The 23,055-nt window shown below is 45.6% G+C and overlaps 1 protein-coding gene across 3 annotated transcripts in view; it reads right to left on the bottom strand.

Annotated features, from left to right (window-relative positions):
* Positions 1-23,055, bottom strand: part of DNAJC24 (DnaJ heat shock protein family (Hsp40) member C24) — a 303,076-nt gene that overhangs the window by 216,479 nt on the left and 63,542 nt on the right. The gene's annotated exons all lie outside the window — the stretch shown is intronic.

Below are 23,055 nucleotides of genomic sequence, written 5' to 3'. Positions count from 1 at the left end.
GCTGTTGCTTGAGATGCTGCACTTATTCCTCTATATTTTGTGTAGCGTCCTGGAGCTGGGTGATATTTCCTTCTGCATTTGTTACTTTTTCTGATATTTCCGTACGTCCACCCTCAAGAGGTTTATTTCCACTGTGACGGTATCTATTATAGGTTCAAGAGATCCTTTCAAGTCTGTGATAGCTGCCATGATTGCTGCTAGTGAAGGTTCTACTGCTCTCGTTTCTATCATTGGAGCTTCCGAATCTGCTGTTTGAGGTTTGGTAAACACGTATTTGTCCATTTTATTTGTTTGTGTAGTAGATGGGCCTTTTGATTTCACCATTTACGCGTTGATTGCTATTGATGGGGTGCCGGGTGGCACTCCTGCAATTTGGCGGATCCTGGTCCTCCTCGTGAGGCTATCCCAGTCCAGGGACTTCGCTACCTCTTTATAGGTTTGATTCGATGCCCTCCACTCTGCTTTACTTAGCAGTGGAGCTGTTGAGGCCCAGCCCCAGGATGCCCACACTTTAGATGGTTTCTCACGCCTCTGCCGGCAGGAACATCAAGGCCCAGTTGTAGTGACTATGTGGTGGCTATATGTGGTTCCGATCGCCAGACAGGCCTTAGATTTCTCTGGTCCCTAACGGCGCACCGCCCTCAAGGTGTTCCTCCTTTCCATTCGAACCTCTTCGTCTCGTTGATAGATCCCAATTTCATAATCACTTGACTTCCCAAGATCCTTATTTCTATCTTCAGTCTGAGTGCTGCCAGATTGCCATCACTTCCTCTTGTTCACTCTGGCACGTTTAGGCCTGCAAGTCTGAAGCCAGTCGCTGGCCTGCCCCTCCGACCGCTTCTGCCCGGGCTCTATAATAACCACCACTGGTTTCCCTAGTGCGCAGCCGGGAATCCAACCCCCAGGAACGGGCCCTGCACCACTCTCCCAGCACATTTAATTCTTGGAGTACCTCCGGCCATGCTCCTACTCTGGGTCTGCTGCTTCTGCGATGCCCAGGCTGCTTCTGCGATGCCCAGGCTGCTTCTGATTCACTGTGGCCCTGCTTCTCCATCTCCTGCGGCGCTCGTCAATCCCAGCCTTGCCCTTCAACTGATGAACGGTAATGGCACCACTGTCCCAATCTCTCGTTAAAGAAGGTGGGGAGAAGGGAAAGATGTGACCAGGTTTTTCCAAATTTCAACGGCTTCTCATCAGTCACCCGCCTTCTGGCTTCAGTTTTGCTCGCCGGCTTCAGCTCGCGCGTTTCGCTGCTGCTAGATCTCTCTGTGCGGTCGCAATCTATGCTGTTTTCTGTACCTCTCTGAATTTCACCTCGGGTGTGTGGCGGTCTCTTCAGCACCTCTCTCCCCTGTGGCAATCTGAGTCTAGGACGGATATCAGGCTTTTCTACGTTGCAGAGCCCGGGGCCCCTCTAGTGTGGGGTCATTGCAGACGGTTCCAAGCTACACCCCCACAAACAAGTACATTTAACCCATATTCGTAGAACATTCCACAACTCTGGTTCAAGGAGGGACTTTCCACCAACCAACATTCCTGAAGTGGTATAAAAAATAAATAAATAACTGTGTACGAGAACGAACAATCTTTGATGACATACTTCTAAAAGCGGAGAGCGAGTGTCCATTTCTTCATGCCAGAATAAACTTTATGCATAACACAAAGTCTTGAAGACCAACATCTGCTCAGGAATATGCCAGTGCGGTATGATTTAGACCAGCAAAATGTAGTTACATCTCATTAAGCCACAGAAGAGTCAGGAATCGGTATATAAAGCATTTTATAACAATCTACCCTAGACAATATTCATGCCAACACCAACTACATATGATACTGGGAAGGAAAGGCAGTATCTTCCTTACCTTTCTAAGGACGTAAAAAAGAAGAAGATTAATTTGATTTAATCTGGAGTTTCAAGCACAAATAGAAGTCCCATACGGTCAGCAGAGATTTGACCTTGGAAGATAGGGGAAGAAGACTGTTTCATGAGTCTGGCCAGAAGGAATTCTGCCATCTATCAGTGTTGTTACAAACCAGTAACATCTCAGTTTTACTGCCATTCGACCGTAGGAAAACATAAGACATCCAGTTCTAAACAGGAGAAAGACAATTTGTCACATTCTCAGTCGCATTAGATGTAAAATGGTGAATACGGACTACAAATGAGTATCTTTTGCATAGGAGACAGAAGGACAGTCAAATGATCTATAAGAGAGGAAGACTATAGATGTTAAACATCATGGGCGGACAAAGAAAAGTCCTGGGGAACCAGTCAACCAACCACTTGAGCTTCTGAACGAAATGGGGGGGAAGAGGCAACGTTTGAAAACTATTGGTCAGGAATGGGGCAACCCAAGCTAGAAAGAAGCCATCAAGTCCCACCTTCTTCAGATGATTCAAGAGTATACCATGTTCCACGTATTGGATGTCATGGACAACATCCAGCAGCTTGGAGGACCACAGATTCTTCCTGATCCACAATTGATCTGAACTCATCAGGGATAAATCAAAGGAAGCTTAACTGCAACTAGACAGTTTGATTCCTCGCGATAGAGGGACAATTGCTAAGCTGCTACACTGTTTTACAGTTTTACTTGGGGCAGGCAGAAGCGTTAGTGAATGGTGATAACAGAGCTGAGGAACATGCTAGGAGGAAGGAAAATGGACAGAGATCAGCAGGAGAACACTATTTTAACTCCCTGAGTTAAGGCAGGCCAGGAAAAGTGTTAACCTGACATCCACTGGTTCATCGAGCTCTACTTGGGGAAACTTATCCTCCAAGCAGGCAAGCAGGTTATGTATGCCTAAGTAGATCTTATTAATTTTGGCAGTAAAAAAGTAACTATTTTATCACAATATTCTGGTGAAGCCAGCAGTGGACAGGAACTTCATAGTGGGAAGATCACAGACTTTAAAACGTTCTCTTATGGGATTTTCTGAGCCCAGGATAGTATTGCAAATGTAGGAAGACTTCACTAAAAAAAGTTTCCTTTTATAATATTTCCATTTTTTCTATACTCTCAGGCATCTTCCAAATCATTAGAGGCATACCACTTCCTTTCAAACCGCCTTAGAGCGAGACAACTTTTCCACAATAATTCAATAAACCATCCATTAGATTAGAGGGTTTTTATACCTGTAACTTGCACTGCTTAATGGATAAATGGATCCAGGTTGGCCAATAAAGTCTCATTAAAACTAGCAAACGAAATAGGCACTGAGTCAAAGTCTGGAAACAACTTAAACACCATCTCTAATTTCTCAAGCAGATTTACAAAAAAAGCAGTTGCGCAGGTGGTGGGACAGAGGGGTAGAACAAGCGGGGTAGAGCAGTTCAGGGGAATATAAAAATGAATTTAAACTGATATACCTGGGTGTCGCCAGGTGCTGCCGCCTCTGCGCCGCAATAGGAAGCTCCCAGATTCCCCTGTCCAATTACAACGCTACCTTAAGCAGCGTTGTGATTGGTCTGAGCGCCGTGGATTGGCGCTCAGACAGGGGCTTGGAGGCTTTGCATGTTCCTCATCAGGCTGTGTAATGCAGACAGGTGGGGAAGATGCAAAAGTGCGTATGACGGTTTGACTGGCCCTCTTGGGCCGGCCAAAACGTCTTGTCCACTTTAGAGTGTGCTTTACATTCTTCCGATGCCCCCTGCACTGGCCAGCCCGGCCAAACTGCCCGCCCACGAGCAGGAAGGACAACTAAAGCGATAACATTAGTTTTTATCGCTTTAGTGTTCATTTTTACACTCCTCTGCCTTAGCAGAGGACCTGCCGCTGCAAAAAAGTCAGGTGTTATGCACTTGGTGAGGAACAAATGGTCACACACAATACTGCGCACCATTCTCTTGAAGAACGCCTCTACCGACACATGACAGTCATTCAGTCACTGCCATCCTAGATCCTCTGGGCCCTGAATAATCTGTTCTCTTAGTCAATCTACTTAAGCCCTCTCACTGCCCAAAAGCTCTAAACTTAACCTGCCACAGCCATTTGTGGGTGACTGGTGACACATGCAAACTTTACCCAGGCTTGACACCTGCCTGAGTGGGTTCCAGGGTAGCTTCAAAAATCACTTCACCTACCTCTACCTCTACCAAGGCTTTGCTGAAACTCTAAAGCACTCAGTTAAACCGAGGCTCACATCTTCACAAACGGCGGCTGCCCTGATTTAAGATGTCCAAAAAGCTGATCTCTCACATCAACCTGGGCAATCATGAGTTTTAGGAACTCTAGTATATAGGCGTGTCCACACCCCATTTCTAGGCACAGCCACTGTCCATGCTCAGATTCCTTTTCACCAATTATCACAGGCCTGAGGCCCATAGGAAGGCTGGATTGGTGAATTCGTTCTGTTTGGGCTGCAACACATATCTGAGCTTCTCTGAGGAGTAAGAGAGCAGGTCCAGGCTGCAACACAGATCTGAGCTTCACTGAGGAGTAGGAGAGCAGGTCCAAGGAAGGACAGTGCTCCTTGAAAGTAAAAAAGTGCAGTTTTTAGAATGACTCTTTATACCAGAAGTTTAACCTACTTAGAACTACTGCAAGCTTGTGCTAATAGGATAATTGAGAGACAGACTACTTCCTCTTGCCAAACAAAAAAAGCCCCTCAGATATTGAGGGCTGGGTTCCACTAAATAAAGAAGACAATGTGCCTTCACCCAACCTCTCATCTTACTCATGTTTCCCTTATGAGATGTGGATTTGAAGTGGCTGCAAGATGCTATGTTGACCTTCCAGTACATAGCCAAACAAATACATTATTGTGTGGGGGTCTGGAGACTCCTATAGGTATACCAGCCTTTGCAGGACATGGAGAAAGAGGTTTGGGAGGCAAGTGACTATGGTACCTGAAACATGGAAAAGGAACCTCAAAAAGTGGTTTGTCGCAATATCTTGTGCTTCCAAATGAGGTTCTACGGTACCCACCAACCACTAATCACATTAAGCCAGTACCATACAAGTGGATGTATCACGCAACAGAAAGACTTGAGATATATTTCACTTAAAGATCCTCTATTCTTCACTGAGCTTTACAGCAGAGATGCATACTTTGAAATGCAGCAGGCAGTTACTTACCTACTAATAATGAGTGTGATTACTGCAATCTTTCTTTTTGTGTGCGTTTTATTAAAAAGAGATTAGAAGCCAATGTGTCTTGAAACAGCAGTGTTCAATGTCGGTCTTGAATGGATCCAAGTCATACTACATTTTTAGAGTTATCGCTTCAGATTCCTTTACGACCAATGAATCTACATGGGAATCATTTACAACGTTGATATCTAGAAAATCTGGCACCGCTTCGGCCACAGGACCTACACTGGACACCCCTGACAAAGTTTTTTTTATTAGAACAGAAAAGGGACACGTCTATTTCTTGAGTAAGTATAGTTGTCCAGTTTAATACAATGGCACCTAAGAATAATCTTTGAGTTCCTGAAAAACCAACTTGCATGATATTGCAACATGTTACAAGTGAACACGAAAAGTAATTACTGAGAAGAGGTACCCTATTTTGGCACAAAAGCACACCAGGGAAAAATGCCAGATTAAAATGCAGAACAAAGTCATTGTTTATTAACTGCTTTAGCATATATGGTTTTGCACTCTACAAACATTCTCTGTTTGCCTCATGCTTTTTTGAGAATTGTGATTATTCTTGAGCTTTCTGTAACTTGCAAGAGATATACAAATATAAATTATGGCACGTTTAATTGGCAAAAAGAACACAAAATGTAAACCACGTAGCATGAAAGCAATGAATACTTAAAGTAAGCATTTATGGAATGCTCTGTTAACAAACGCAAACACGTCACGTTCTTCAGTGGTATGACAAATGGCAACTTATATCTTTCCCTTTCACCCACTGAACTTTTTCAGCGATATTGTAGCTCGTCCTTATGTTAGTATCCCATTATGTTTTTATAGCATGGAAGGAAGCACAAGACCAAAAACGTACATAAACTTTGTTTTAAAATAAAAAAGAAATGCAAGGCTCGAGTGAGAAAATAAAATGAACACCTTTGTACAAGCCAATATTTGTATGTTCCCAAAGGTGCAGATGCCACCACTAAATTGTTTCAGTCTATGGGCGGGCTTCCTAATCATAAAACAAATGAGGCTCTTACAGCTACGGGCTATGATTAAGATGGGCTAAGCTTGACCTTCAAAAGTCTTCATTCACCAGTAAGTGATCACCTTAAGATTATTACCAGCAGGAGCTGTGGCCACAACTACAGCAGCTTTCTACAATGCTGACACACAGTTAGTGCAGCTGTAGTGGTTGCAAATTAAGAGTAGAGCATAGGTGGGAGAAGCTTCAAGTTTATCTTTTGTGAATTTCCTGTAACTAGCAAATACTTTGTTTACTACTCGTAGTTTAAACAGTTTTCCGCATTGCAATTTTTTGTCAAAATCAGACATTTTGCGCCCCTTGCAAGTTGCTAGCGGAAACAACATCCAACCAGGTTCAAAGATGTCAGACTAAGGTTTCCACATTAAAATGCAGGAAAATTAGCTGTTGGACTTGGTCCTTTCTGCAGGTTCATTCCCAAACCTTTTGCCTTCCCCCTCCTGTTTACTTGTTTCTGAACCCGTTTTTGTTGGCTTTAGTATTCTGTGCACTTCACCGCTAACTAGTGCTAGAGTGCTTGTGCTGTCTCTTCGTTAAACATGGTAAAATTGGCTTACACCCAGTTGGCACATTTAATTTACTAGTAAATCCCTAGTTAAGTGGTAACACATGTACCCAGGCCTGGTAAATTAAAATGCTACTAATGGTCCTGCAGCACTCATTCTGCCACTCACTTAAGTAGCCCTTTATACATATCTCAGGCCTGCCACTGCAGCTTCAATGTGCAGTTTTAAACTGCCATTTTGACCGGGCAAGATAAATCTCTTGCCAGGCCCAATATCCCTGGGTCTCGGCTAGAAGTGCGCGAAGCGCGTTCTCGCCAGAGAACCATAGTCGTCGGCTCAGCTGACAAGGAGTTGAGACAAGAGCCGGCCACGCGTGCAGCATTGTCTATGGCAGAGGCGGATTCAGACACGCGCCTTGGGATTGGGTCGCGCGCGTGAGCTTGTAACTTAGACAGCTCACGGGCGCGACCCAAGGCGCGCGTCGGAATGTCAAACAGGCACGGAGCTCACAGGCGCAGGGGTTCACGGGGAGGACAGAGGGATCCCGGCAGACTCTGAAATTCAAAGACTGCTTCGTAAGCAAGTAGTAAATTACAACTTTTATAATCTAGAAATTTACAAATGGAATGTTTCATTTTTGATCTTACTAACCCAACTCAGATTGACCTAGATGCTCAAAGCGAACATAAAAGTCATACAAAAACGGATATGATCCTTACATATTGGAAATCACCTGATAGATCTTATTACCTCAAAAACCTTCACGAAAGAAAGAAGCATAAGAAAAAAGTGAGAATGCCTACCGCTAAGTTGGATAATAGCGCAATTGTTATTTACAGCGCTATAATCAGCAAAACTACAAACACTTTATAAAACAAGAAGCTAGCAGTAGTCCAGCATACTAGACGCAGTTATTATTCACACAGCTCTGATGATGCACCTCAGGCACGGGGCTGACGCAGTTATTATTCACACAGCTCTGATGATGCATCACAGGCACGGGCTGACGCAGTTATTATTCACACAGCTCTGATGATGCACCTCAGGCACGGGGCTGCCGCAGTTATTATTCACACAGCTCTGATGATGCACCTCAGGCACAAACAGATGACATGCTAAATTGTGCTATGCAAAACATCACTGGGAGTAAAACGTGTTTAATTAGAGAAACATGAAAGAAGACCGAGCCCAGTCCTATTCCGTACAGAAACATAGAACGGTTAAATGTCTATAGTCTGATAACTTGAAGTCAGTATTCTACACTTTTTAACAAAACCGGGGGCTGTGAAAACACTTTTTAAACTCAGTTTAGTTGGGATTGTACAATAAGTCTTGAGCTATGTATAAAGTGACTTTTTCAAGTGGTTCAAGCAAGGCACTTTGATTCTTTTTTGCACTTTTAGAAAGCTGCCATTTTCTTGTCTTAACCATTCGGTGCATGGAGCTTGTTTACTGGGTCGCATAACTAGGTGTAGGTGGCAGTTGGCCTTTGTGTATTGCTCCCAGACAGTGAAACAAAGAGCCATAGATTTTGGCAGGACATGCCATCTCTGACTTGAGGGGGAGGAGCGGTCACCTACCAAACTTGCACATCACAAAGGTTCAGCCTTAGCACACTGACAAAGAGTTTGTTATTAGTTTATTGGGACCCCAGACAATCTGGGGCCAGGGTAGGAAGGTAGGAAATTCCAAGCAACTCTGGGGTGCGGCGCTAGGTGGCGCACGAGCGGAATGGCCACCATTGAGTGAGGCTCCCGCAGTCCGGCAATAATTCATCATTTATCCTTGTCCTAATCTATTGCTGGGTCAGTGAAAGTCCAGGAATAGGAAGCGGAATATGTGCGCATGAAGCGGTGCTGACCTGTATGGCACCAGGAGTGCTCATCGGCTGTATGCAGTGAGGAGAAGCTGGGACCGGGACGTCCCTTGCCCTCGACTGGAGCAGTGAGCGGGGCACAGTGTCTATTCAAGCTCCGGAACGCACACAAGGTGACAGGCCTGACGTGGTAAAATGGAGGAGCTACTGCCCTGAATTCAAGCGCGTTTCTGCCGGAATCTGCTAACTGGTGCATTGCCGCACGGAGGGTCAGCGGACATCAGAGCAGTGACAGTAGGAGACGGCGGTAAGAGATTGGGGCAGCAACTAATGAGGCAATACGATATCCCCCGCAGCGGTCGCATGTAACGCCGTGCACACGGCGTGGCGCATAGGACTGCATGGGCTGCACTAACAGCACAGCTTTCATCGCTCGTGAGACGGAGTGATTTGGATTGCGCAGTGCCCCAACTCTGGCAGCATAAACGCTAACATATACTGTTGGAGCTGCGACTTAGAGTCCATACACCGCTGATTGGGGTGGTGAGTCGGGGACAGCGGGCCCACCACATGGAGCAGAGCACTATCCTGCAGTGTTTTTTTTTTTTTTAAAAGCCCGCAAACACGGGAGCGCATACAGTGCAGCACTAATAATAATCGGCACCCGAGTGGTTGAGAACGGCCGGATAGAAGCGGGGACAAACTGCTGATATTTTTGGTGCACAGTGGGCAGGCACAAGGATAAGCAGGCAGGCCAAAGGCGGCCATATCGACCACAGTGCTAAGCGCGACCTGGCGATGTGATAATTGCCTGCTCATCTGTACTGATCTCTCAGAGGGGACGTCCAGAGCTGCGAAGTTGCACGATAGCATCAGCTATAGGTGGAAAGTGCAGTGGGCCCCCGAGAGACTTTATTACTACATTACATTTACGACACAACCAATCACTGCAATGGGGAAAATGGACACGCGACAGCCTGGCATCACATTTGAAGCCAAGAAGGGTCACAAGCAGCAATCGAAGGAGGAGGAAGTAGGTGCGGATGGAGGACATCAGACCCACAGACAGAACCAGGAGAGGATTTGAAGTCGATGCTCACGGAAGTGCGGCAGGGGTTTGCAACTATTACAGACAAAATGGACACTCTCACAATACGGATGGACGCAATAGCTCACAAACTAGACGGGCATGAAACGCGCATAAAACACGCTGAACAGCACATATGAGATGCAGAAGACACGGCGGCCCGCATGCAGAAAACGTCACGCAGATGGACAAACTTTTAAAAATCATAGCCGCCAAGAACAAGGACTTTGAGGCACGTAGTAGGAGAAATAACGTGCGAATTTTGGGAATACCGGAGAGTGCAAACACTGGCAAGATGGAGGAGTATGTTGAAAGGTTGCTCAGAGAGGTAATAGGAGCGGAATCTCTGTCACCACAATTTATCGTACAGAGGGTCCACCGCTCACTTGGGCCCAAACCGCCAACCCGGAAGTACACAAAGACCGATAATAACGCGCCTCAAACTATAGCGACAGAGATACAGCATTACGGGTGGCTAGAGAGAAAAAGGAGCTGAATTTCGATGGAATACCAATTACCATGTATCCTGATTTTACTATGCACGTCCAGGAGGAAAGGCGCAAGTTCGTCGCTGTCAAGCAGAAATTAAGGCAAGCCCAAATTGCCTATGCCTTACTCTACCCTGCCCTGCTACATGTGACATATCAGGGGGAGCACATAATCTTTACTACGCCGCAACACGTGGAGGACTTCCTAAAAAAACTCAAGAAACAAAAACATGTGTCCTCAAATACGGAGGTATGCCTGGAGTCGCAGACGTCGGATGTGGAATAGTGATCAGACGGACTGACATCTAACTTGCTGATACTGTACTCCATGCTCTGCACGGGTAAAGACGAGATGGGGATAATAGCGAACATTGGACACGGCTTTCGCGGCTCATAGGATAGACTGTGATAAACAGGATATGGACTCGGATGTGGACAGGAAATAAATGAACAACCGGACACCCTCGCAATTCAACCAGGGAATAGAGCTGTGCTGGTGTTCACCTGGAGGAGTGTGAGGTATTCGGGGGCCACCTAGCAGACCATCCCCGTGAGGGTGTACCCCACTACGGTTTCTCGTTTGATCTATTTGACCTTATTGACGATACATACTATAATGGTTCAATTTTATTGTTGTTGGGGAGGGGGTTGTGATGGACACGACTGGCATGATTGGGATGCTTCAGTGGGAGGGGGGAGGGGGGAGGGGGGGGAAGCTGTTTTTAGCAGGTGCGTTTCATCTAAATGTCATGATTTATTAGCAGGCCGGTTGACTGCCATTGTTGCATCACTCATATGCATTTTGTTGGATTGATTGGTGGGATGGCTGTGGATAATGAATGTATTTTGAAACTGATGTTGTGGAATGTTATGGGGTTAGGAGATTCGAGGAAACGCAGACAACTCCTGGCATATCTAGATAGACACCAGATACAAGTGGCAATGCTACAGGAAACACATGAATCCAAGGGCTCCAAACACATTTGCCAGCAAATGGGCAAGCATAAGACTATTTTCATCCTACTTCTCCTACGCCCGGGGCACCGCTATCCTCATCAAAAAAAGAACGCCTTTTGAGATGATGGGAGCAGTAGAGGATCCACATGGGAGATATGTTCTAGTGTGGGGGAGGATTGGCAGAGACAGGGTTACGTTAATAAATTGCTATGGTCCCAATATTGACACCCCTGAGTTCTTCTCAACCATCTGGGGAAAAATCCTCAATGTGGGATCTACTCACTTAATATGGGGAGGGGATTTTAATGTGGCCTTGGACCCGGCCTGTGACAGGCCGAACCCCACGATGCAGCATTACACTAAATCTCATGGGTGATGCAGGGAATCATAGAGGAAGGTGGGTTAATAGACAGCTGGCGACATACTCATCCCCACCTGAAGGAGGGTACCCACTTGACACATACAGGCCCATGGGCACGCATCGACTATTGTTTACTCTCCAGAGGGTTAGCAACTAACATTTGCAATGTCACTCATCTCGCTAGATCCTTCTCAGATCACTGTCCTGTGAAATTAACACTTGCACTGCCTGGATACGATAGGCCTTGACCAAGCTGGAGGTTACAACCACGCGCCCCGTTAGATATGGTCTTTCAAGTTGAATTGGGGGAGGAAATAAAAGACTTTTTTGTCAGAAATAAGGGTTCCGTAGACAGTGTGGATGTGATCTGGGAAGCGTTCAAAACTACGATAAGGGGGTATTGCATCTCTAAACGTTTCAGAGTGCTCAGGGGCGTTCAAAGAACAATTCGGAAATTAGAGAGGAACTGAAAGAGTTGCAAGGGAAGATGGTGGGAAGAGAGGCAGGGCAGGCACTGAAAGACTTTCGGGAGAAACTGTCGGAATATGAAGAGACCGCGACCAGGGAGGCAAACTTCAAAGGCCGACACTGGGTGGCTCGTAAATATGGGGAGGGGGAGAGGCCGGGGAGGGCACTGGCAGAAGTGGCGCAAAACCCAAGATTCGCAACTCAAATAGTGGAGATGGAGGGACCTGGGGAGACAATACACCGAGACACGACTGAAATCCTTGAAATATTCGTCACACACTACAGGACATTGTACTCCTCGCAACGGCATGGATCGGGTAGCTTTATGGGAGACGTGACACTTGGATGGTTGGGGGATACACAGAGAGAGTTCCTCAGCTTACCATTTGAGATAAACGAGATAAGAGAGGCGATAATGCAACTGAGCAATGGGAAGGCGCCGGGGATGGACGGTCTCCCTGCGGAATTCTATAAGAGTTATATAGACATTATGGCACCAGTCCTCAAAGAGGTATATGAGGAATTCCTGGAGGTTCGAATACTACCCCCCTCAATGAGGGAGGCGATGATCACTTCTTTATTGAAACCCGGGAAGCATCCTACTTCTAGTGATTCGTATCGGCCGCTGTCCATGATCAACTGCGACACTAAAATACTGGCTAAAGTATTGGCTAATCGCCTTACACTCCTTCTTGATACGCTTGTTTTGCCAGATCAATCAGGCTTCATTCCTGGTAGGGCCACCTCCCATAATCTCCGTACTTTGTTCTCTTTAGTTCAGACGGTAGCGCCCGATTTCCCCCTCGCAGCAGTTTTTAGGTCTCGTGACCTTAAATGCGCGCAAGCGCATTGAGGAGCGAGAATTCAAGTCGGCAAAATCCTCGTCAAACCAAAGGGCTTTCAGCCGGCGTTTTCTTTCAGTTCACGTGAAACACAAGCACGCGCATCAGGCACTCCTCCCACACCTCACGGACATCTGTTCATTTCTCCTGCACAAGGCTCTCCTCCCTCCCCACATCAAAGGCATCCCAGGCTTCCCCAGCGCTGCCCCGCCCATCAATCACCCTCCCACGCCAGCAGCTCTTCCCGCTCCGACCCCCTGCTCTCCGCCCCCTGCTGCATCAAAGTCTTTTTTTTTTTTACTTAAATTACCATCTGTTCCAAAGCCGCCTTCGAGAGCAGCTCGTAATGACTAGCCACAGCAGTCGCTTCCTAGGCTGCTGCACATAGCTTTGACGTACATGGGCGCTGTGCTATATGTTTAACACGCGCCCGCTTTCATAATTACAACACACACTTCAAATTGGGCCCCTGATTTCTTCGCGCAACCACACATCCCCTCCATGCTGTTTCACCTCAGATGCATTGCTAAAAACCTGTCCGGCCAAGGCGTACGTATCTGCCCTAACGTTGAGTTGCTGCCCTCGTGTTTGCAGCATGAAGTAAGTACTGCTGCGCTCTTCAACAGACTTAATAAAGGTCTACACAAGGTCTCATGCATGGAACTCAGCTTTCTTCACCCCAGTGAACAACAGATTACCAGCAAATGCCATGATGAGGGTCTGGCCGAAGTCTAAGAGCCCCTGCACAAGCCGCATGCACACTGTACAACACAAACCACATAAAATATGATAAACTCTTGCAAATTAAAACAAGCATTTGCAATGCAATAGGTCTCGTTTTAACGCAAATTTAAGCTATAGGCCTTGTAAATGACAAAGCCTTTTATTTATGTTCCAAAAACCAGAACGCAAAAATAAAGGGCATTATCATTTACAATGCTAATAGTTCAGACTCGCGTTATTGCGAGACCTATTGCATTTCCAATGCTTGTTTTAGACGCCACTAAGGCGTTTGATTCCCTAGAATGGGATTATCTATTTGAAGTATTGCAGCGTATGGGATTCCCGCGGATCTTTATCTCCTGGTTTAAACTATTGTATATCCGGCTAATGGCGAAAGTCTTAATTAATGGCCGTATGTCCACTGCCTTTTCCATTTCAAGAGGCACCCGGACAGGGGTGCCCACTATCTCCACTCTTGTTCGCCATAGCAGTCGAACCGCTGGCCTGCAGGCTTCAACAATTTCATCAGGATAAGGCGTTCCGCTGCTGCCTCCGCCAAATCTTGATTTCATTATATGCGGATGACATGACGCTCTATTTCAGAGACCCCCAACAGAATGTCAACCTTTTATTGCGAGAATTTATAATGTTTGGCAGAGTGTCTGGTATTAACATCAACTGGGGGAAATCTCAGGTTTTTCCCCTCACGCCAGCGGTCCCTAAGTTTCATCTCGACTTTCCCCTAGAATGGTGCGGTATCTAGGCATTCAGGTGACAAGGGATAGGGAGGAGACGATTTGACTAACTTTGTGATTGCAGTACCATAATTCAATCAGTAATATTACACGCTGGATATCGCTCCCGATATCATTGGCAGGTCGTGCCTCCCTTTTAAAATGGTAGTGCTTCCCCAATTTTGATATCTTTTCTTGAACATACCCGGTTCTTTTTTTTTTTTTAAACCTTATGCACTTAATTGACTAGACTGCTGTGGGGAGGGAAACAACCGCGGCTTAACTGGAAGACCCTGACTAAGTCGTATGAACAAGGTGGATTTGACATCCCAGATTTCAAAATCTATTATCTGAGTGCCCAGGCCCAAAACGCCTATTATTGGATATACCCTCTCAAGTACATACCACAGGTAGCCACAGAAGATTGGCTCGCAGATCCTATCCCATTAAATGGCACCTAGATGGTCGCGCACAGTTCCATCCACAGTGGTTACGAGTACGGCTGATGCCTGGAATCGTATAACAGAAATACTTTCTCAAACTCTGTTGTACTCCTCGAGGCTGCCCCTGACATATCACCCTGCCATATCCTAACTACAGGAAAAGGGGTTTCAAAACCTGTGCGCCCGGGTCCATGTCACGGTGTGGGGAGACTTATTTCATAAAGGACGGTTCAGATCTTCAGACTACCTATTTCAGGGGATACAACCTACTCTACTGCATGTCTTTCTTTATGTGAGATTGAGGCAAGGGATAAAGGCGATCCTCCCGGATTTTCCACATGAACCAGTAGATGGGAAGAATTTGGTGTCTCATCTATATAGATGCATACACGCTTATCAAGAGGTTTCCTTGAGCCCCGCACGTGTACATTAGACAGAGGATCTGCAGGTTGATGTAACGGATGAGCAATGGGACTATTGCAGCGCACAAACATCCCAAATATCAGCTAGTTGCAGGTTGAGAGTCATGCATTTTAAATTTCTACAACGTTTATACTACACACCGGCCAAAAAAACATTGCTTTCATTTACAAGATCATGACAGATGCGATAGATGTGGTAGGAAGGGGGCAGGTTTTTTTAATCTAGCAAGGGAATGTTCCTCAGTGCAGGAGTTTTGGGACCAAGTTTACGAGGCGATCGGGAAGATGATAAATATCACACTTGAGAGGGATCCCATGATGGGCCTCCTCAGCTACACAGCACACATCCCTACGTCATATCGGAAGTTTACAGCAATATAGCTAAACGAAAAGTGGCCTGTAGATGTGGAGGGGGACGGGCCCCTAAATTTAAGGATTGGTTAACTGATTTAGTATACTGTCAAGAACAAACAACTGCATATGCGGAAACTCTCCCAAGGGCAACTAGGCCGAAAGACATATGGGGACCACTTCACAGCTATTTGCTTCAACGTGACTCGGAAAGGATAGATGCAACATCCGAAGATAACACATAATAGATGTGGACTACCTCTGGCTTCTCATACCACATTGATGAACCACGAGTGCGCTGTCCAGCATGCTGGGGAGAGGGAGGTGCAGGGCATAGAGTTCCCCCAACTGGTATAGATACAGATGGGTCAAATGTATGCCCTGGGTCTTCTTGATAGCTCTATTAATGCTGCACCTGTAAATAAGAGCTATTTTCATTGTGTATCCTGCTGAAGTATGTCTACTGCTGCCCTTGAATGTAATAATGTCGGTAACGGCTGCCTAATTGAAATGTTTAACCTGCTATTTGTTTGTAGTATGGTACTGCTCTACTGTATAATAAAATTAATAAAAAATGTAAATAAAATAAAAAAGCACCTCTGGGGGCAGAACACTTCAAAACCTTCTACTTTAAAGAGGCCACCAGGTATCAATATTGGACCGTCAGACCCAACTCTTCAGTACACCTCTGGACCTGTGGAAGACTCAGATGTACTGATGTTCGTCAAGAAATACTGCTATTCTGTTGCCCTGCTGCCTGAGTAAAAATTCTGGACCTGCATCTTGAACCCAGATCCACAAGAGTGACTTGAAGGTATAGTAGACTGGCCTCCTGACCAGAGCTTTAGGGGCAGAAGGCCCCCAAACATCTTGAGCCCAGGACCTGCACCCAGTCTGTTGCGAGTCCTATCCCCCTCCCCCAAGTGGTCCCAACCCAGTCCTGGACCCCTTTAAGGGGCACCGAAAGGGCTCTACCAGCCCAGCAGTAGTCCTGTGAGCAGTACCAATGTAGCAACACATCTCTTTGCAACCACTTTGGAACTGCTGCAGTGCGACCCATCACCGACACCGAATCTTGCAGCTTGCTGTCTCCTCGGAATTGTTGCAGAGCAATGAATCCTCAATGCAGGCCTCTGCATCTCAAGCCCTTCACCAGCAGCATCCTCGACGACTATGCAGGACCTCGCGTCACAGACCCGCAGCTTCTTCAGAACCATCCAGTGCGCGATGCATCTTCAACGCAGAACTTCACATTACAATTCCTTCTTCAATGGCATCCTCGACAATGACGGACCTCACACTGCAGCCTCATGGCTCCTTGGAACCGTTGCAGCAGGATGCATCCTCGACGCAGGATCTCACAACACTCCCCAACCAGGATTTAAGGTATTCTTGTTTACTGGGCCTAACTTGGTCCCTGTATCCGGCCTGCAATCCATCACAGTGGCCTGACCATGTGGCTATCACCCTCTGGCACGACCAGATAACCACAGTTGGAGCTTTGTGCTTCAATCCACTATTCACTATTCACTATTCTTAAAAGTTTGAGACTTCAGATCTCTGGTTCTACTGATTGGATTTTTGTCGGTTAGGTCTAAAATAATTTATTAAAGTTTAGTCTATTTTCTAAATTGGTTTGGGATTTTTTTAGTGTGTTTTTTCTGTTACTGTTTGAAGTGCTGCATAAATACTTTACAGATTGTCTCGGAGTTAAGACGGACTGCTTTGTGCAAAGCTACCAAAGGGTTAAGCACAGGTTAAGTTGGGGTTTGCTTATGTTTCACCCTGATGGCTCTGTGGCTGCTGCTTGAGCTGCAGCCACAGCTCAACCAGTAACCCAATTTCCAACAATGGCACATCGATTGTCAGTGCCAAGTAGCACTTACGAGGAAATGTAACCAGTTTACAGGCGAAATGCTACACCAGAGTAAAAAACACTGGAAAAGAAGAAAACTCCATGAACTATGGTCAGGCAAACGATGCAGGATCTACGTGAGACTTCAACAGTAACATGGCTATCCTGATGAAGATCTACGTGGCTGACGCCTAGAAGCAAAAAACTGGGATGAGATTGATCTTGTGGTTCCCATTTGGTGCATAGTTTGATGCCTCTATATATGCATCAGCTAGCCTTAATTAGTATAACCGACTGGCAATAGTTTTTGCAACTATTCCTAGTGCCTATTATTCATTAGAATCATAGAGGCATATTTCTTCAGCAGACAGATCTAATGTGTTTAACCCTGTACCTCTAAAGGCAGACTGGGGAATATTTAAGTTTGCCTTAACACCTATGTTTTCTTGTAAAGCACTGTAAAAAAATAGAAACATTCACACAAGATGGTAGCGCTTCTCATTTTCCGTTCAGAGGTATTGTAGCATGAGCGCATGTGATGTGGCAGTTGCTGTGATAATTACTTATTTTCTGTTGAACAAAGAAGTAAATATGTTGTGTGAAAAGCATGAACATTATACAGGTTCCTTTTTGCTCTTCACGTTTCTAATACAGTTAATTGCTGCATTAGAGCAAGGTATGCAGAAATACAGCACCGTTAATTGTTGAGAGAGTACAGAAGGGCACCTCCGTGACTACAAGCAGTCATGATGAAGAAAGTTAATGGGATTGCGTGAATTTCGGATTCTTCGCGTTCATTTGTTTGAAATCAGCAGAATTTAAGCTTTAATTTTGGTACGGAACTGCAGTCAAGAAATTAAAATCTAATTAAAAGCAAATCAAGCTGGTTTGTGCTACTAGAGGGAGGGAAGGAATTCTGAAATCTTAATGATGTCCCAAAAAAGGGACCCACTGCGTAGGTTTTTAATTTCAAAATGCATTAAAAATAGTGTATTATTGCCACAGATACATTTGCACCCTGAGATATGAAGGTTATACTGGCTAGAGCGCCTAGAGCTACCTTAGCTTGGAGAGCGATATATACATGTAATAAAGTCACTTAAGCAGCAAAAGCTAAATCAACAAAAAGCTTGCTTGTTAAATGCTGAATACCTTCCAAAATATTTAGCTTTTTATTCCAAGAAAGGAATGTAGCAAAATACACTGAATAATCAAGGCAGTGTCTAAGTTAAGAGCCTGAGTTTGCTGGATGGTTTAGCATAGAAACACGAGCAAACAAGGTATCTGACATGGAGATACGCTTGTTAATGTCTTAGACAGTAACTATTAATGGCTAATCACACAATGAGGGGGAGTGAGCACGATGGAATCTATGGGATGTAAGGAGGGGGTAAAGTAACCGGAGATAGTGGGTCTGTGAGCGGAAAAAGAAGCATGGATCTGGAAAGGTCTGTGCTACTGCCTTGGAGCCTGGAGATTGAGGAGACCAAGACTATGCAACAAAGCTCCTACACTAGGACTCGGAAAGTCTCGCCCTGCAAGAAACAGCAGAGGAGTTAGACCTAAGTGGGAACAGAAAGTGAGAGGATGACAGAAAAGTTTGCATCTTTGGCCATGAGAGTGGCTACTAAATCTATTGCTGGGTTGGGTCACAAACTGTTGCCCATTAAAGGTAAAATGCATGAGACATCCTACAGATTGTGATTTAGCTGGAGCTTAGAGACTTTGGAGTTGCATATAACACCTAAAATACTGAAGACCTCACCATGGAAGCAGGATGAAAAAGCCAAATTACCACCTGCCAGGGAAAAATAAAAAGGAAATTCACAATCAATCCAGCTTTCCCAGAAACAGCAAAGTTGGAGCTGGGTTTAAGATGCTTGGGGAAAAAGGACCATACAGTAACTCATTCTTTTGCCTACTACCAGGGATAGAGACAACCAGAAAGGTTAAAGATCATTCAAGTTTCCATCAGAGCACCAGGATCAATGATATTGATCACATGAGCTCTGTTTTTTGTGGGGAACTCAAAACGTAGTGAAACCCTCCCTTAATGCAAGAGTATATTATTGCACTTTGAATCAGACACGCTCCTGTGCCATCATCCATCTTCTTCTGGATTTGCCCCAGTCCAAGAGTCAGCCTAAAAAGGGGCTTAATGTTGCAGGTAGGTACAAGCAGGAACCCTTCTGAACATATACTTGTCTTCCAGCAATGGAACAGAGAGAGGGGGTCAGTGACCATCAGGCAGCTACAGAGCAAAGTAACATGCTGCCAGTACTACCACAAACTAGTAGTAAGTTTAGCAAGTCAAATAATTAACAAATTAGAAGACTGAGTTGGCAAAACGGAGTAAATAATTTCTTTTTGCTGCCAACTACTGTGCATATACATTTCAAAACAGAAGATATGGAAAACAGTAACCTTGTCAACAACCTACTAGTCTTGGTTCTAAAAACCTCCGTTTTGTTTCTGGATGGACTGAAATGCCACTGATGGTTCCTCCGCTGCATCACTCTATAACCCATAACTGCGAATATAACAACATTTTCATATGGAGATTAAATTAGAAATAGCTGAGAGAGCGCCATTTACAGTGAGATTTGTAGGGGTGCAGCATATGTACAAGTAGTTAGCACCCGCATATATAGAGGACTTTAATCATGTTTAGACACAATGTATGACAAGTACCCAAGCAAATTGGGGTCAGAGAATGTGCAGAACCAACGTTACAAGGTGCAAATTCATATTTGCTGCAATGTAGAGTTGCTTTGAAATGAAATCTTTATTACTTAGAAGAGTGTTTAATTGATTTACTAATGTGTCTTCAGATTGGTTAACTGAAATGTGATCATGTTTTATGTACTCAATAATTAGTCGAATATAGAGAAAATGCATTTGTCGTTAAGGTTGAAGACCTAAGTGAACACAGAGAATTGTTCATTTAAACGTAAGGCCTATAGTTTAGCTGAGGCCTAGTTTATGGAGATGGCGCAGGCCCGTTGGAAAATGTCTTGCTTAACATTTAACTGTAGAAATGTTTTATAAAAGAGCCTTTAGAAAATGTTGCAACGATTGTAGACTGTGAGCTATTTGCGTGTATTTCTTTGCAGGCGCCTCATCAAGCAGATAGTAGAGTAGAAGGGCCCATTGTGTATGAACGTTAGGATACTAGACCCAGACATGGAGGAGTAGACCAGGAATTCAAGAAGGCAACTTGAAAGGATGAAGAGCCTGGGACCCAAGGACGTTTGAACGGACAAGGATGGACCCATGCCATGTGGAAGTTTACAGAACCCAACACCTTCTAGATGGGCGTACCTATAGGCGTGTCGACAACATTGTGGGGTTTTGTATTAGGGACAGTGCCCCGAGGGTGGAGGCAGAGCAGATGGCTGAGGAGTTAGAGAGAGTGGTCGCATGGGCAAGGAGCTTAGCAGCGGGGATGGAAATTCCAGTCTAAGGGAGAAGGTGGTGAACTTCTTAGGAAGTCCCCACGGCTGACACCTTTTGGTTAGGTTGGGCTGGTGTTGAGTAGGGATGTCATCTAGCATAGAGTAGGGACAGACTAATCTGAATTTATGTCTTTTATCCTGATGAGTACCTGAACTCAAGTTATAGCTATCCTGTTTAGTTTGATGGTTCTGGAGTTGATTCTCGTTCTTTTCATTAGTCGTTTGAGACTTTTCCGTAGGATTATGTTTGTATTAGTACCTGTTTATCTCCTGAACCTCTTGCTGAGGTGCCTGTATCTCCAGTTATTTTTGGTTATGTAATAAACCTTATAAAATTCAGTCTTTAGTCAGCGGTTCTTTGGGGAAAGCAATTGGGCATTCTGAAATTGATTTATTTAGTTGTGACTAGATTGCCTAAATTCACTCTATGACAGGTAAAAAGGTCCAGTCGACCTGTGACGGGATTTTGGAGAATGGTAAGCAGACTCTAGAGGTGTAATCCCGCCTTTCCAGTTGGTAGCAGTGTAGGATGGTTACCTTCTAGAGAAAGGGTAATCTAGAAGTAGGTTGAGATTTCCCCGAGGCCCATAGAGAACAAATGAAGAACGTCCAGAGAATCGCGGACGGAGGATGGCGTTCCATGGAAACTGACGGAGAGTAACAGTGCGGCAGAAAGCAGCAGGTCGGAGGAGAGTGAGTATGAAAAGGGTCATGCGTTGCTAGATTGCGATGTTATGTTGTGTCATTGTGTTGTAATGTCTTGCGGAGTTGAATGCCTGTAGTGTGAAAGGAGATTAGGTTGTGAGCGCGCGCAACCGGTGAAAATCTTAAGCTTAAGGGAAGTTTAAGTGGTTCGGGTGTATCGAACACCCAAAGTAATTGTCGACCATTGTAAGGGGGTCATGAGGTACCATTGATCGCCCGAAGGATGAGGAAAGAGGGAGCGGGGGTAACGGACGCTGGTCGGAAGTTACCGTGTGTTGAACAGTTGAGGTGATTGTCCGTTCGCGGACAGGCATTTGCCGGTTGGGTGACAATTACGGTTAGACTGTGGCCGTACAGTCAAGGAAGTGGTTGCTTAGTCGGAAGTAATCATTTCTAGTGTATGATTGGGACGCATGCGTGACCGGCGAGACATCGGAGAAAGGAGGGGAACTGCTGCGAAACGGAGGCGAGTGACATCAGAAGGAGCCGCGCTGTGATAGGGCGGTTGGTGTGAAGCCGCGCTGCGATAGGGCGGTTGGTGTGAAGCCGCGCTGAGATTGGTGGATTGTCATCAGGAAGTACAACGAGTGTTGTAAACAAGGAAACGTCGTGGTTTTCATCATGAAATGTTTTAAAGTGTTGCGAAAATGTTTCAAAGGAGAAAACAGGATAGAACCTCGGGGTGGGGAGGAGGCTCCACCCGAGGACACTCCAGCTTATTATATGGCAACGAATGTTGGGTTACATACCATATTGTGGCTCGATAATTGGTGTAAGATGACTGATGGAAATGAGGAATTGACTTTTCCTAAATATGGAACGTTTAGACTAGAAGTGTTATACCAGTTGAAAGCGATTATGGCTGCATTGCGGCCTTTGCCCAGACCAACACAGTTTGAAGCGCTCAATGCATGGATCAGGGCAGCCCATGACAGGAACAGAGACAGGAGACAGGAAAGAGTGAAGCGATCGGTAAGGGCGGTCCAAGAAGCGAGGTGGGATGCCATGGAAAAGAGATGGAGGGTACAGACTATTACAGTAGACAAGTTGTATCCATTGCTGGAAAGTGCAGGGGATGGGCAGAAAAAGAGCACAGAGGATGAAGACAGTGAGACAGACGACAGTCTGATAGAGAGGCTGTTGTCAGAAAGGCCACCCCCATACAATCCAGAGCTAGAGGGAACACAAACATCGGCAAAGCACTGGGAAGCCCCAGTAGGGGAAGGCGGAGTTCCAATGGGGAACGGATGGGAAACCCCAGGGGACAAGTTTACCCCAGACAAGGGAGAAAAGGCACCACCACCCTCCCCAGTAGCGAGAGTAGTGGGAAGATTTACAGTACAGAAGGTACGGGTGGAAGAGGGTGTCCACTCTCAGAAACTGCCAGACGCCCTTACAGTGCCTGTTACCATAGGTCCCATAGTATCAGTGTACAATCCAGAACAGACCCATAATGAGAATCCACTCCAGATGGGGAGTGAGAGGAGTGCCAGTGGAGACAGAACTAATGTGGCAGATGGGTGGAAGACATTACCTCACCTGTGGAACGGAGCACCCCTTTGGTAGCAACGGCCGACTCCTCGGAGGAGAGAGGGGGTTGGAGGGGATCTATGGATCTGAGAGGACCAAGGCCGAGGTCGATGAGGGAGCTAAGGCCAGATTTGAGAACTTGGGAAACAGTTGTGGATACCCAAAGCGACAGGTCAAGGA

The sequence above is a fragment of the Lissotriton helveticus genome, chromosome 3_1, assembly GCF_964261635.1.
Source record: "Lissotriton helveticus chromosome 3_1, aLisHel1.1, whole genome shotgun sequence".
In the NCBI taxonomy this organism is placed as follows: domain Eukaryota; kingdom Metazoa; phylum Chordata; class Amphibia; order Caudata; family Salamandridae; genus Lissotriton; species Lissotriton helveticus.
Note: the sequence above shows the minus strand (reverse complement) of the source record. Positions and strands in the feature narration are given on the sequence as shown.